The sequence below is a fragment of the Macaca thibetana genome, chromosome 2, assembly GCF_024542745.1.
Source record: "Macaca thibetana thibetana isolate TM-01 chromosome 2, ASM2454274v1, whole genome shotgun sequence".
Classification (NCBI taxonomy): Eukaryota; Metazoa; Chordata; class Mammalia; order Primates; family Cercopithecidae; genus Macaca; species Macaca thibetana.
Genome location: NC_065579.1, coordinates 168,349,770 through 168,362,904, shown reverse-complemented (window position 1 = coordinate 168,362,904; position 13,135 = coordinate 168,349,770). Strand labels below are relative to the sequence as shown.

At 34.7% G+C, this 13,135-nt stretch overlaps 1 long non-coding RNA gene across 6 annotated transcripts in view; it reads left to right on the top strand.

Moving 5' to 3' along the window:
• The window catches only part of LOC126947844 (uncharacterized), a 212,073-nt gene that overhangs the window by 162,196 nt on the left and 36,742 nt on the right, over positions 1 to 13,135 (top strand). For 4 of the 6 annotated variants that reach the window (XR_007723219.1, XR_007723223.1, XR_007723220.1 and 1 more), the window contains one exon: positions 5,138 to 5,218. The exons of 1 other annotated variant lie outside the window; for it this stretch is intronic. This is a non-coding gene — a long non-coding RNA (uncharacterized LOC126947844). Of the gene's footprint in view, positions 1 to 5,137; positions 5,219 to 7,689; positions 7,791 to 13,135 lie in introns of all 6 variants that reach the window. One more of the 6 variants, XR_007723218.1, reaches the window with a different exon arrangement.

Below are 13,135 nucleotides of genomic sequence, written 5' to 3'. Positions count from 1 at the left end.
GATCTTAAAATGTATAAATTAAGAAAAGAAGAAATGATTATAGTATCCAAAATGGTTGTTTCAAAAACATGTGGCTATAGACAAGTTCTAAAGAGAAATTTTAGAAATAAAAAATCAAATCATTAAAATTAAAAAGCAATAAAAACCAAAAAAATTGAGTAAATTAGGTTAACATCAGTTTAGAAGAGCTGAAGAAAATATTAATGAATTAGAAAGAGCACTGGGGAACTGACCTACAGAACGAAAAAGAAAGAGAAGGAAGGGGAAATACGACATCAAAGTTATGACAGTCTTGAAGAACGGTCTGACTTGATTTTTTTCCCCAGCAAATTATCAAAAGAGAAAATGTCAATATTTAAAGACGTAAAGTGATTTAGAACTATTTCCAGACTGAAGGCCTGAATCTTCATTTAGGAACTGCACAGCAAGAGCTAAGCGGAATACAAGCAAACAACACTTTGACAAACAACGGAAGGGAGAACATAATAGCCAAAGAGAAAACCATGCACCCTCTCTGGGAGAAAAACAAAATTTCTAATAATTAGAATGAGAACAGATATCCCTTTAGAAGCAGTAAAGATCAGAAGACAACGAAGTAATAGCTTCAACGTGCTGAAGAAAAGATGATCAAACTACAGTTATGTACACCTATAAACAATCATTCAAGAGTAAGGGCATTAGGAAAACATTTTTAATACATAAACGAGTAAAGGAATTATTTACTCATAAAAATTCAGAAGCATTTACTTAGCAAAAAGAAGAGTACACTTGTATGGAAGGCATAAAATGCAGTTAGCAATTGTGAGAAACGAAGATCCAATATGTTTGTACATTTTATTTAAATAAGTAATTTTTGTTGAATTTCTTTCTTTCTTTTCGAAAACACCTAAAACTAAAATTCTAGATAGAATAATGTGAATAGCATATGGTTTGAGAGGAGAGAAGAGAAACTAAATGCTCTAAATTTGTTGGAAAAGTTTAAAGTTTAGGATATATATTGAATTTCAGCAAGTTCATTTGCTGAAGGTGGGTTTTGCTTGTTGCTAAGAGACACAGGTCAATTCAAATTCCCTGAACTTCCCTCTTACCTACAAAAAAGCAAAAAAACTAATGTTGATAATAATAAAGAAAAAAAATCAGATAAATCATTATTAGAGATAATTATTACATGGTAATTCTGTATCTAAAATGTTAATGTTACCACTAAAAAAACAGAAATACAGTTGATAAATCCATATAAGCAAAACATATGAAAAGAATAACAGAGAAAAACAGGAAACTGCATCATCACAGCAAGAGATAAAGAAAACAAAAAGAACCCAGGGAAAAATAAGGAAGAAAGGGAAACATAGCATGCCAGACATAAGTCAAAATTAGTAATATACTCATTTGTTATAACAGAATATATAGGAATGTATTTTAAAATATTCATTTTAAATGCTACTCTTAAGAGACACAAATAAAGCCAAATAATACAGAACATTTGAGATAAAAGACATAAAAAATAAAGAATAATAAGGAATAGTTATTTTTAAAAAGCAGGCCCAACAATAGCAAATAGTGGTATTATTAAAAAGAATTTAGTAAAAGCTTTAACAAGAATAAGACACTCTATAATAATAAGGGTATTCACTAATATACATATAAATATTATAAATTGTGATACTTTAATGATATAAAATTAAATGCATAAAGTTAAAATTAACAGGATTATACAAAAGAAATGAACAAATTTATAATTATAGTGGGGTCTTTAAAACATTTTCCAAAAAGCTGATTTAGAAAAATATCAGGGCCATAGAAAATATAAGCAATGTAGTCAACAGCATTATTTCCTGTTTTTCTGTCTCTATCTAACTATAAAACTCTACATTAAAGAAATAAATATTGTACCTTCTTTCCAACACATGTGAAACCTATTTTAAAAATCAATCAGTACAAGCCACCAGGGAAATCTCAATTACAAAAAAACATACTTGCATTATTTGACCACAGATAAATGGTGTCAATAACAAAATTACCTATTTGTATTAAAATATACACGTATGCACACAAACATTGTGTAAATAACCTTCAGTTTGAAGAGGAAATCTCAATGGAAATACCAAAGTGTTTAAAAGTGAATAGTTGCAAAAAATTACCTATCAAAATGTATTCTACACATCAAAATGTACAGAATATGGTTAGAACACTTATTGCTGTACATTTATAAATTAGAAAAAGAAGAGAAAAATTAGCATAAAGAAGCTATGTGGTAATGTTAAAAAGCTAGGTGAAGGTGAAAAATAAAATATATCCAATAAATAACTCAATTATATCTGATAAATAGAATATATATTCAAAATACATACAAAGCATGCAATGTAGCCAAGAAAGAAGGAGAAACAAATTACAAAGGTAAGAGAAAAATAAGGCAGCACACATTAAAATAAAAGAGAAGATATGAAAATCAAAATCTGTATTTTTAGAAAAGAAAAATAAAAGAACATTTTAATCAAGGCAACTGAAGAAAAGATGAAGCTCAAATAACCAATACTAGAAAATGAAAAAGTAGAGTATTTTTAGATTTATGGTGATTTAAAACTTACAGGAATAATACAATAAAATTAATGCCCAAGAGAACTTTTTGAAAATATTTACATTATAAAATGAATAAAACATAGAAAACTTGAAGAGACTAATAACCATTAGAAAATGTATTCATTCCTATTCCCCCTTCTTGTTCTATCCACAGAAAAAGAAAAGAGATCAAGGCTAGAAGATCAAATAGTCTATATATACGTAATCACTAACTAATAAAGACTGTTCTAAAAATTAAAAAATAAAAACTATTCAAATTATTTTTCAAGATCAATATAACCATGATAGAAAAACCAGGTAAAGGTATTATGAGAAAAGAAAATTATTCACCAACTGATACGGTTTGGGTATTTGTCTCCTCCAAGTCTCATGTTGAAATTTGATCACCTATGATGGAGGTGAGCTGTGGTGGGAGGTATTGGGGCAAGGGGGTGGATCCCTTATAAAAGACTTGGTGCCTTCCTGGAGGTAATGAATCAGCTCTCGCTCTATTAGTTACCCTGAGGTCTGATTGTTCAAAGAGCCTGGCAGCTCCTTCTCTCTCTTTTCCTTCCTCTGCCATGTGACATGACAGCTCCCATTCCCCTTCCACCATGATTGGAAGCTCTCTGAGGCCTTCACCTGAAGCTGATGTTGGTGGCATGTTCCTTGTACAGCCTGCTGAACCAAGAGCCAAATAAACTTCTTTTATAATATTTATGACTTACCCAGCCGTAGGTATTTCTTTATATTCTAAGTTGAATTTGAAAAGCAGGAAAACAGAGAAGAAAGACTTGGCTCATTACCTACCACATTTAAAGCCACAGTATTAAACAATATTTAATTGGGACAGGAGTCAATAAAAAGAATTTAAAAAGAGACCCATAGCCACAAGGAAATGCAATGTCTGATAGAGGCAACAGTACAAATTAATCATGAAAAGGTGAGCACTGCAGTAATTGGTGCTGGGTCAACTGGCTCTACATATGATAAGAATGCGACGAGATTCTCTGTCATGAACTTTACCCTCCACAATAATCCTGCTGGATCCAAGGCCACAGATTGAAAAGTAAAAGTTTAAAATTTTTAGAGGAATATGTAACTGACAATTTTCCTTACAATGTGGAAGCAAATAATTTAAGACAAAAAAGTCATGAAGAAAACATAGATCAATTAGATACATAAAACCTAAAGGTATAAAATTTTTTTTAACTTGTGTAACTAAAAATAGGTAGCTACAATGGTAAAAAGAATTTACTAAAGTGAACAAGAAAAAATGAATAATCAACCTAGTAAACAAGTGTACCATCTACATGGAAAGCAATTCAGAGAAGCGCAAACTTGAATGTTTAAAAAAAATTAAAATTATGCTCAATCTCATAACCGAGAAAATAAACCGTTAGTTTAAAATGCTGTATTATTTTACACCAATAAGAGTGGAAAAAAATTTTAAAGTTTGACCTTGCCAAATATAATTTAGAATGTGGATAAATAAAAACTCTTGTATACTGGGGAAAGAGTACAGACTAAGGACCAATTTATAATCTGACAATCTAGCAGGAAACTGAAGATGCAAACCTGTGACTCAGCAATTCTACTCATAAGCATACATCCTACAAAAAGTCCTGCACATTTCATAACGATATATATAAAGTTGCATATTGTAGAATAATTTGTAGTAATGAAATATCAGAAACAAATGATATCAAAAGAGAAATGGATAAATAAAATGCAGTATATTGTTACAATTGACATTTATCAACATCAATGGATCTCAAAAATATAATGTTGAATTTAAAAAGCATATTGTAAATGATTCCACATGATATCATTTATGGAAATTTGAAATATGTAATGTTTTGATAGTGACTACATATATATGAAATAAAGTATAAGAGCATAAACTGATTAAACACACACAGTTGTGATGGTAGTTGCCTCTGGCTAGTCAAGAAGTAGAATGATCGTGGGGAGAAAAGGGGATGAAGTTGATTCATGATAACTTCATTTATTTTATGAAAACATGTCAGAAGCCAATATGAGATAAAGTTAGTATTTATCATCCTGGGTAGTGGATGCAGGTATGTGTGTGATATTTACTTACCTTTTCTCTGATTTTTAACATTTTTTCAACAAATGAAATAAAAACCAAACCCACTAGCATATTTGTATGATGATGTGTTTACAACTAGTCAGCACACTCTTTAGTTGTATCATGTTACTTGCTTGAGTAATACATTTAATTATTAGAAGAAAATGTTTTTTTAATACTTCTGGTTTCAAGGGAGAGGAATTTTCTATAAACATTCCTAGATCTTTGTCCCAACCTCTACTGCACCTTACCTGCTTGTAATTCTGGTCTCTCTTTGTGGGAACCAGTAGCTTGCAGTTAACATGCATCCTGTGATTTCTCTACATTTGTTCTCTGTTTTCTAGATTGTTAAAGCAGACTTTAAATCTGTTTGCCACATAAGAATATATCCTTTCAGGTCTTTGTTCAGAAATTTTATATTAGCAAAAGGGTTTGATAGCATGATGGCAATTTTATTTTATGTTTTCTTTAATTCTTGGACAATAGGTATTTCAGCTGCGTAAACAGAACCTGAATGTTGCAGATTAAATGAAGAAAATAGTCACGTATCCAGGACGGAATATAAAGGTACTTGGGCTAAACATAATTTTTATTTAGTTTTAAAAAGAGGCTTAATGTACCTAGGAAGGGATATAAAGTCACTTGGGCTAAACGTAATTTTCTTCCGTTTCTACAAAGAGTATTAATATCTATCCGTGTTGTAAGCTCTTAGCAATTTTCGGAGGATTGTAGCTTGTGTTCCGTGCATTTTGATTAGCACAAATGGAGACATTGAAGACTTATGTAATAATAATACTCCATGCATTCTGTAATGACTTTCTCTAAAAAATGTGCTTTTCTCTGTAAACATTTTTATGAAAAGTCAAAGAAGTGGAAAATATGAGAAAAAATATTTTCCGGTAACTATATTCGACTTAAATATTTTGGTATGCCAAATTCTGATATGATGTTTAGAGATATTATAATGAATGCATGAGAATTCATTCCAGAAAAATAAATATACATTTCTTTCTATTTAAAATCTCTGTTCCTTGTATAATATACCATTTGGGGATTTCTATGTTAGTCCCTCCACTGCCCTCCCACCCCCCATAAAAGAAGCTGATAACTTCTGTATTCTCATTCATCCAGGAGTGATTAAATTACCAGAATCCTTGCCTCACAATTTGGATGATCAATCCGAAAGTGGTTACAGCAGGACTTTTAGATGGTTCTTTGTTTTTGCTGAAAGAATTGCTATTTTCTGTAAGATAGCAGCATATATCTCAGTGGTAAATATGTCTCAACTGTGATACACATAAATGTTAATATTGTTGAAAATATACATTAGCATATAGTGCACCCACATCCCTCCCACTATTGCCCCTCTCAGAGCCTACAGACTTCTCTGATGTCTCAATTATGCTATTAGAAGAACTATGTGTTGGGGAGACAATGCTTTCTGAGCCCCATGTGCTCCTGGTGCCATTGCTCACAAATGCCAGGCTTTGGGCCTGGCTGAGGAATGGACACACAGGGCTGTGCATGGTGCTGCAAGACCCTCCCATTCTACTTCCCCCAACACTTACTGCCCCACCCCACAATATGCCATGGACACTATCAATCCGTTCAAGACTCAAATCCTTCTTTTTGTCAGTCACCACAAGGCACCCCAACCCCCAAGTCCTCCCTAAGTGTTATCTAAACACTCACTCTCATGAAACTGAGTACCTCTCCCACTCTAATCCAGGCTTACACACTTCCCAATCCATCAAACCCTGTTCTGTTCTCTGAAACTTGAGTCAGTCATCATTGACTTACCCTTTAAGTTTAACCTCTTGCTAAGTTTTCATTCCCCTGCTTATCTTAACACAAAAAAGGCTCCTCCCTGAGGATGCTGCCTTCTCTGTGGTTCTTTCAAGTGGTAGTTGTGTTTTCTCTCCATTTAAAACCTTTTCTTCATCATGACATTTCCAGAACATTCTCCCTCTATTCTTCCTAAAAATTTCCAGCCCGTTTGAAGATTATATCATCAAAAAAAATCATTCCCCTTATTGTAGTTATGCTCAATCCTTGAAGATACAACCAGCCAAATCACTATCTTAAGCTTTCTTACTTCAACATTAATCCTGAATGACACTCCTGCCCCTTTGCTAATGCCCTTGCCACGTTCCTGAATCTGACTGGAGTCCAAGGTGAATCTTGAGGTCTGCATATTCTATAGATTCCATACATTGTCTATACCCTACTGCCTTCACTTGCAGACTTACATGGAGTGATACGCTGTTTGATAACACTTGAAAGTGAGGGGTCAGCTCCCCAAGATGTGAACCTTAACTAGTGGGAAAAGGGAGATGAGAGAGAACAGAGAAGACAAATGTCTCTTTATTTCTCCCTTACATGGACTGCTCCAGTGTATGTCTTCTCCTTGCAAACTTCCCAGAGAAACCTCACAGTCTAAGTGAAAACACTTGCTGAATGATCTACCTTACCTCTCTACAAAGTGCACTTGCACTTCTTACTACTGCTTTTATATTACTTTGCATCTTGTTTTACCTTGTCTCTTTTCATCTTCACTGTCCTGGACTTCCACATACTGAATAAGGTGTAAGTACTTTGATCCCTGCCTCAAGCTCTATTTTCTAGAAGCTGGAGGCAAAGACAAATCATTAGTACCTATGCATATCTTCTGTGTAGGCCAGAGGGAAATCAATATGAAACTTCCAAGGCAAAATAAAGAAGATACTATATTCTGTCCCAGCGGATTCTTCATTCTTAATCATGTATTTGAGAAAAATGATACTCAATCAATGTGTAATGAGCCACAAGACAATATATTTTTTCTGCTTACTTTACTGACAGATGATCTTTGATTTTTCACAAGGGATTACATTTTATTATTTGTTGTTTTTCTTAATAAAAATGGAGTAAGAGTCTCACATGAAATGGATCAATGTAAGGCTGGTCACCGGCATTCCTCTGCTCCCAGCTGTCAAACCAGCACAGATTTTGATATAGCCATTTCATGATTGAAAATTTCATTTTCTTGTGAATTGCAGATGCCACTGCACTTTATGAACTCTAGACCAGTGCTGTCTCGCAGAAATTTTGTTGGTGATGGATTTATTCTGTGTCATTCAACACAGAAGCCGCAGGCCAGGTATGGCTATTGAGCAGTTGAAGTCGCAGGCCAGGTATGGCTATTGAGCAGTTGAAGTGTGGTTAGTAAGACTAAGGAATACAATTTTTAACTTTTTAAAAAAGTTTAATTCAAATGTAAATAGCTACATGTAGTTAGTGGCTAACATATTGAACAGTATCAGTCTAAACCACAGGAGTGATGCTTTTGTTTTTTTTGTTTTTTTGTTTTTTTTTTTTTTTTTTTTTTTTGAGACAGAGGCTCGCTCTGTTGCCCAGGCTGGAGTGCAGTGGCCGGATCTCAGCTCACTGCAAGCTCCGCCTCCCGGGTTCACGCCATTCTCCTGCCTCAGCCTCCCAAGTAGCTGGGACTACAGGCGCCCGCCACCTCGCTTGGCTAGTTTTTTATGTATTTTTAGTAGAGACGGGGTTTCACCATGTTCGCCAGGATGGTCTCGATCTCCTGACCTTGTGATCCGCCCGTCTCGGCCTCCCAAAGTGCTGGGATTACAGGCTTGAGCCACCGCGCCCGGCCTGGAGTGATGCTTTTGTAACCTAAGACACACAGCCTAAAGTCAGTCGCCTGTTCCAAAACCAGCTCTGAAGATAGCATTTCTGCTACTTAGAGCACACAACAAGAACTAAACTACAATTGAATGATGAGAAAAAATCCTAATATAGCTGGAAAAAGTGATTGTAGCAAAGTTTTATAATATTAACCCTCAGAATAAAATAAAGCCACTTTGTAGACATTTCTATAGCAAATGTTGCTGAAAAATTAATGTATCTGCAATGATTTACATGATTTGATAATCCAGCTTTTAAAGGGATCCTGCTTATTAAACTTTCTACTTTATAAGTTAACAGGATACAACTGACTAATCAAAGCCTCCAAGCGATAGTTAATTCTTTGTTTTTCTCAGTCACGTTAAAACCATGTCCTTAGGAAAGTCTTATTTGGACCTCCCCCATCTTCCTTTTCAGTCAAGATCCTACTTACGTGCTGTCTTAGCATCATGTTCATTTCATTCAATTCAATTTCCTGTTCACAATTATACATTCACTACCATGATTATTTTATTAAAATCTATCTCTTTTAATAGACTCTTAGATCTTTATAAGCAAGAGGATGACTCACTCACCTGGCACAGGGTCTGACATATAATAGGTGATTAATGAGTGCTGAATGTAAGAGCAAAGTATATTCATGTTTGCAGAAAAAAAAATTCAATTTAAATTGCTTTCCTGTATGTAAAATTATCTGAATGCTTTCCAATGGTTAATTCAAATAATATGCATTGCCAGTTAACTATACTTCTTTATGCCTCCTTTCCTTTTAACCTGAAAGGATAAACCAACTCTTTTCAATCCAATGATAATTAGTAGGAAACTTAGAAAACATAATCTAGCTTAATTGACAGGTTTCAAAAATAAATAATTGCCTTTGGAAAACTGAATAACTGTCAAGCATTAGTTGTACAATAATCAGCCACATAAAGCTTCAGAACTCTGCTGTTTAGTAATAGTTTCTCGGTTTTACACAGTAGTCCTCTTTTATCCATAGTTTCCCATTCTGTAGATCCAGTTACCTGCAGTGGATTCAGTCAACTACAGTCCCAAAAATAGATGAGTATAGTACAAGAAGATAGGTTGAGAGAAAGAGAGACCCCGCAGTCTTGTAACTTTTATCACAGCATATTGTTATAATTGTTCCATTTTATTATTAGTTACTGATGTTAATCTCTTACCATGTCTAATTTATAAATTAAGCCTTATAATAGGTGTATATGTATAGGAAAAAACACAGATTACAGAGGGATCAGTACTATGATTTCAGGCATTCATGGGGGGTCTTGAAACATGTCCCCTGTGGTAAAGAGGAGACTACTGTAATTCTTGTGACCTTAATACTCTCCCTCTTACCCTCATGCCAGAAAGAAACCACAGACAAGAATAATTGCTTTGTGAACTATCCCTTTCTCCATTTATATCTCATTATTTTATCAGATTACATAGTATTTTATCATTGAAATATTTTAAATTGTGATTACAAGTTCTTTCCAAAAGAGAAAGTTTCTAAATTCTGTTGAACTGAGTTACTGTCTATGTATACTTTTGGAGCATAGGTGCCTCATTTTTTTTTTTTTTTCATTTCTTGCCATTTTTTTCCCTAATTCTTCCAGGGGATAAGTGTGCCTAAATATACTACAAATCAACAAAATCAATATTTGCTAAGAGTACTTAACGTTTCAGGGCTATTATTTTATAAATCTTCAACAATAAAGCAAAACTGGGCTACTGAGGTTAAGATCTTGACTTAGTCTGTTTTGACTGCTATAAAAAGCTACCATAGATTGGTGGCTAAGAAACAACAGAAACTTATTTCACACAGTACTGGAGGATGAGAAGTGCTCAGCCTCCAGGACCAAAGTGCTGGAGATAAAAAAGTGCTGGCAGATTTGGTGTCTGGTGAGGAAGGAACCATTTCTTGGTCCACGAACAGCCCTTTCAGACTGTGTCCTCACGTGGTAGAAGAGGCAATCACGTTTTCTGGGTGTTTTTCGTGAGGGTACTCATCCCTTTCATGAGGGCAGAGTACTCATGACCGAATTACCTCTGAAAGGTTTCACCTCCAAATACTGTTACATTAGGAACTAGGTTTCAACGTATGAATGGGAGTTAGAGGGTGGGACACAAACATTAGTCTTCAGCAAACCTAAAATATTTATTTATTTATTTATTTATTTATTTATTTATTTATTTAATTATTTATTTTGAGACAGAGTCTCGCTCTGTCACCCAGGCTGAAGTGCAGTGGCACTATCTCTGCTCACTGCAACCTCTGCCTCCTGGGTTCAAACAATTCTCCTGCCTCAGCCTCCCAAGTAGCTGGGATTACAGGTGCCCACCACCATGCCCGGCTAATTTTTGTATTTTTAGTAGAGACGGGGTTTCATCATGTTGGCCAGGCTGGTCTTGACTTCCTAACCTCAGGTGATCTGCCCACCTCGGCCTCCCAAAGTGCTGGGATTACAAGTGTGAGCCACAGTGCCCAGCCTAAAATATTTCTTTTCAAGTACTAGGTGTTGTTAGTTCCTTGAAATAGGCATTGCTGCACCCCATATCTACATATCACTTAACTGTCTCATGTATTCTTCAATAAACTACTAATGAACGCCTACTATGCCAGATACTGTGTTATTAACAAGGGATAAAGAGTTAAACAGAAAACAATCTCTTGTATGCTTCTGACAGTAAGTGATAGAGCATAGATTGCTAAGTGCCAATCCAATACTCATCTTGAGTTTATTCAACTCTAAGCCAACAATTGTTTGAGCAATACATAAACAAAAGACTGTATTCTCCATCCTTACTTGTAGCTAAGTGTGGTCATGTAATTATTTTTTGGCCAGTGACATGCATGTAAAAATATATTATAGGACCATCTGGAATACTTCATAAAGAAAGCTGGGAGACATGTCCATTTACTACACTTACCATCTCTCTTCCTGCAACCTGGAAAACAGACTGAACAACTGGAGCTCCAGCTGGCTTCTTGGGCCAACAGGTGGCCTTGAGGATAGAAGCCACATGGAGGAAGTCACAATAGAAAACTAAAAGAAGCTTTGTTAATTTATTGCAGACATTTGAAGCTACAACATAACCATAAGCTTTTAATCAGAGGATTTTTTTTGTTCAATCCCATGTTTTTAAAGATATCCTATATATGTAAATCAAGGTAATACTACCCGACATATGTTAACAAATAGATATATACTCTGTTCTAGCTATACACAGAACACATTGGGGAGACAGTGACTACATCTGCTTGGGGATCAGGGGTGCCTATTCAGAAGCATAACCTTTTGAATTAACTCTTAAAGGCTGAGTACTATTAGTTCCTTGATATAGGTATTGCTGCAATCTATATCTACATATCTCTTAACTATCTCAAATGCATTCTTCAATAAGCTATTAATGAATGCTTACTATTCCAAACACTGTGTTGTTCACGAGGAATAAAGGGATACATAGAAAACAATCAGGTAAAAAACAGAAAAAAATGGCATTACAATAGAGGAAAGAGCACATGGTAAAGCACATGGTTAAGCACATAGATTTAAAAAGTAGTGTTCATTTTAATAACTGGAAGTAGTTTACCAATGGTTGGCTGATGACAGATTTACATAGCTAAGTGGAAGATAGGTTGGGAGGTTAAATCAACAATGACCTTGCACATTAAAGAGTTTTATTCGTAGATTATGGAAGTTTCTAAATCAGGGGAGTGACATGATACGTTTGGGCTTTTGCAAAGATGGATTAGAGGTATGTTAAGCCAGAGGCTAAGAGAATTGTTAGAAGACTAGTTAGGGTAAAATACTAGGGCAATATATTACGAAAGATTATGCCACGTGAATTAATGTATTATCCATAAAAATGGGGAGAGGCTTTAAAATGAGCATGTAAATGAATAAATCAGTGACTTTACAGTTTGTTGGGTGAAAGAGGTGGAGAAATGGGTTTCAGTATGGAGCCATTTTATTTCTATATACTCTCAATAAACAATTAGAAAACAAAACTTTTAAATGATACTATTTATTTATTCATTTACTTTTTTGAGACAAAGTCTCACTCTGTCACCCAGGAGGGAGTGAAGTGGTGCGATCTCGGCTCACTGCAACCCCCACCTTCCAGGTTCAAGCTATTCTCCTGAGTCAGGTGTGCACCATAAAGCCTGGCTAATTTCTGTATTTTTAGTAGAGACCGGGTTTCACCACATTGGCCAGGCTGGTGTCAAACTCCTGACCTCAAGTGATCTGCCCGTCTTGGCCTCCCAAAGTGTTGGGATTACAGGCGTGAGCCACTGCTCCCTGCCTATGATACTATTTATAATATAGTAAAATAACATTAAATCCCTGGGAAAATACAGTGAGAGATTTGTAAGACTCTTATACTGAAAATAACTAAGCTATTGACAGAAATTAAGTAAATAAAGAAGTGAAGGGATATAGTTTGTTTACAGACTGAAGAAGCTATTGGAAAGATGTCCGTTTTCTCCAGGTTGATTTATGGATTCAATACAATCACAGTAAAAATCCTAATAGTTTTTCAAAATTGTTAAGTTGATTCCAAAATTATCAATTACAATTTTGAATAAAAACTTGAATATCAGGATTTATTATAAAGCAACCAAAATTAAAACATGTTATTGGCATGAGTTGAGACAAACCAGAATAGAGCTATAACAGGTCAGAGATGATATAAAGAGGCTTATATTTGTTGTTACATAATTACCACAAAGTGATAGTGGGGCAAAATATGATCTTTTCAAAAAGTGGTGCTAGATCAATCAGATAGTTATATAAA